This window comes from Dipodomys ordii, unplaced genomic scaffold, assembly GCF_000151885.1.
Source record: "Dipodomys ordii isolate 6190 unplaced genomic scaffold, Dord_2.0 Scaffold101, whole genome shotgun sequence".
Lineage (NCBI taxonomy): Eukaryota > Metazoa > Chordata > Mammalia > Rodentia > Heteromyidae > Dipodomys > Dipodomys ordii.
Window position 1 is genome coordinate 2,838,854 of NW_012267317.1, and position 3,152 is coordinate 2,842,005.

General features: G+C 40.8%; 1 pseudogene; it reads left to right on the top strand.

Moving 5' to 3' along the window:
* The first annotated feature begins 2,378 nt into the window (after window positions 1-2,378).
* On the top strand, window positions 2,379-2,792 carry LOC105993843 (annotated as a pseudogene).
* Window positions 2,793-3,152: the final 360 nt, after the last annotated feature.

Genomic DNA, 3,152 nt, shown 5'->3' on the forward strand with positions numbered 1-3,152 from the left:
TTTAGGCCAGCAGGTCCTACATAGTAAAAGTCAAAATCTCTAACCAGCTGGTTTCACATTTCCATGAGCCAAGTCTTAGCCCACAACCCATGAACTTTTAGTATACATTTATTGGAGATAAGTGTCTCACAGGGACTTTTCTGCCCAGGCTGGCTTTGAACCTCAATCATCAGATCTCAGCCTCCTGAGTAGATAGGATTAAGGCATGAGCCACCAGCGCCTGGCTCTGGCTGCTATTTTTATAGTCCTAAAGCAGGTCACAGGATGGATCAGAAGAAAGGCCCTGGATAAAGATGTTGTTGATAATGTAAATGAGAACAAGGGTTTATTCCCTGCTTACTGAAGTTTCAACTTAATATATCATATACAATCTTTACTATTGTAACGTGTATGTATAGATAGTGATTGTAGTGATTATCAATGATTTGGGAGTTCACTCTTGAACCACTCTCAATTCATACATATTTGTTTCTAATTTTTGCCATTGAAGTAAACATTTTTCTGCATATATATATAGAGAGAGAGAGAGAGAGACATTATTATGGTTCAAATTTTATCTGTGTATACCTTGCTTACTACAGACTTGAAATAGCTAAACATTATTTTCTAAGTTGAATCCAAAACTAAAAGATGCTCGTTTTGATTTTAGATACCATAAAGAGGAGAGAGTAGAAAGTAGTGTGAACAAATTTATAAATGAATCCAGCTAAAATGCTAATCCTAGGAGGGTGAGGCAGACAGGGCCATATACTATGTGTGGCACATGTCTGGAGATTTCTGGAGACACTTCTATTTGAATTAGAAGATAGAGCAGAAATTGAAAGCAAAGTGATGTTAAATTCATTTTTTCCCGTACACAATTACTGCCACTCAATCATCCTTTATTCTACTTTTAACTACCAACATGAAGGTTGCACACATTCAAAATAAATATTAATGGGTTTTTGTTGTTGTTGTTGTTGGTTGTGGGGCCTGAACTCTGGGCCTGGGCACTGTCCCTCAGCTCTTCAGCTCAAGGCGAGCTCTCTACCACTTGAGCCACAGCGCCACGTCTGGTTTTCTGGTGGTTAATTGGAGATAAGAGTCTCACGGACTTTCCTGCCCAGTCTGGCTTTCAACCGGGATCCTCAGATCTCAGCTCCTGAGTAGCTAGGATGACAGGCATGAGTCATGGGCGCCTAGCTGTTTTTGTTGTTTTGTGTGTGTGTGTGTGTTTGTATGTGTTTTGTTTTCTGTTTTTTGCCAGTCATGGAGCTTGAACTCAGGGCCTGGGCACTGTCCCTGAGGGCATTTTTTTTTTTTGTTCAAGGCTAGCTAGCGCTCTACCAGACACATCCAGCTTTTTCTGTTTGTGGTACTGAGGAATGGAACCCAGGGCTTCATGCAGGCTGGGCAAGCACTCTACCACTAAGCCACATTCCCAGCCCCGTTGGTTAATGTTTTTATGTGCATTTTCCTTTTTTAGTTTTAATTTTCATTCTTTCTCTATGTTCTCATTTCTTTGCTAGTACTAGGTCTTGGACTCAGGGCCTCAGGCTTGTGCTCAGCTCAAGGCTGGCACTTTGCCACTTGAGCCATACTTTTGCTTCAGGTTTTTGATGGTTAATTGGTTGTAAGAGTCTGTTGCACTGCCTGGGCTGGCTTTGAACCTTCATCTTCAGATCTCAGCCTTGAATAGCCAAGGTTATATACACAAACCGCTAAAGTCTGGCTTATCTTCTCATTTCTTTTTTTTTTTTAAGGAATATAAAACTATATTGGCCACGATTCACTGTTGTTTACAATGAAGTAAATAATATACAGTTGGGTAACATTTGAGTACTATTACAAAGTGGTTTTTCTGGCTCTTGTGGAACCAGTGACTCAATACCGAAAAAGTTGAACCTACATGTAAGGAATGAGCTGAGGGTAAGAAAAAGCATGCAGGTCCATAATTATAAACTTTTGTTCATTTATTTAGGCCAGCAGGTCCTACATAGTAAAAGTCAAAATCTCTAACCAGCTGGTTTCACATTTCCATGAGCCAAGTCTTAGCCTACGACCCATGAACTTTTAGTATACAGATTGCAATGTTCTGTAAAGGAATGCTCACTACAGAAACTTTTAAAGACAGGCAATCAAAATTTGTCTTAGTTTTCTCATCTAGGTGAGGGAAGTTGTTCATAGCAATACACCTTTTTTCCTTTCGAGAAATTTTGCAATCCTATTGCATTTGCTATCTGTGATAGCAGCTCGAGGGCCCCAAACTGGAGGCCAGTCTGGCTGCCTAACAATTTCAAGGCCAGCCTGAGTTGCCTAGTGGATCCTGATTCAAAAAAAAAGGAAAAAACAAAACAGATGTCTGTCTGACTGCCACCCGCTATCGTGAATGACATGTTACTATCCCCACCAGAAAGTTCCTGACTAGCTGACTGCTCCAGTGGAAGCAGATGGTCATTGATGCCCTGGGAAGGTAACAGCACCTAAGACAGAAATTCAGAAAAACTCGCTACTATGTACACCACCGCACCCAGCGTCATCTTTGGAGGTGCATTCAGAACCCATTGTGGTTTCGACATGATGTATGATTCTTTGGATTATGCAAAGAAAAGTGATCCTAAACACAGACTTGCAAGACGTGGCCTGAATGAGAAGAAAAAGATGTTGAGGAAACAGTGAAAGGAATGTAAAAACAGAATGAAGTCAGAGGAATTGCAAAGGCCAGTGTTGGAACTGGAAAAAACCAAAGGAATAAAGATCCTGCAATAACTTCACCTGCAGGGATGTCAGATTTTTCACTTGGTGATTCATAAACTGTAAAAAACTTGAAAAAACAAACAAAAGAAGTGCCTAACAAAAATCATGTACCTAACATATGCAAGGCCTTGGGTCCGATGTCCAACACTTCTAAACAAGCAAAACTCTAAAACAAAAAACTACCTACCCCCCCACCCCCCCCACACACATGCAAAGATGATTTGTTCTGATTAAGCAATGACAAAAAAAAAAATTTCCAAATATTTTTTAAACAAAACCTATTCCTCGGTGCTGGAAAGGTCGCTCAGTGGTAGAGCACTTGCCTTGCATGCCTGAGGCCTTGGGTTCAATTCCTCAGCACCACATAAGAAAAAAGAAAAAAGCCGGAAGTGGCGCTGTGGCTCAGGTGGTAGAGC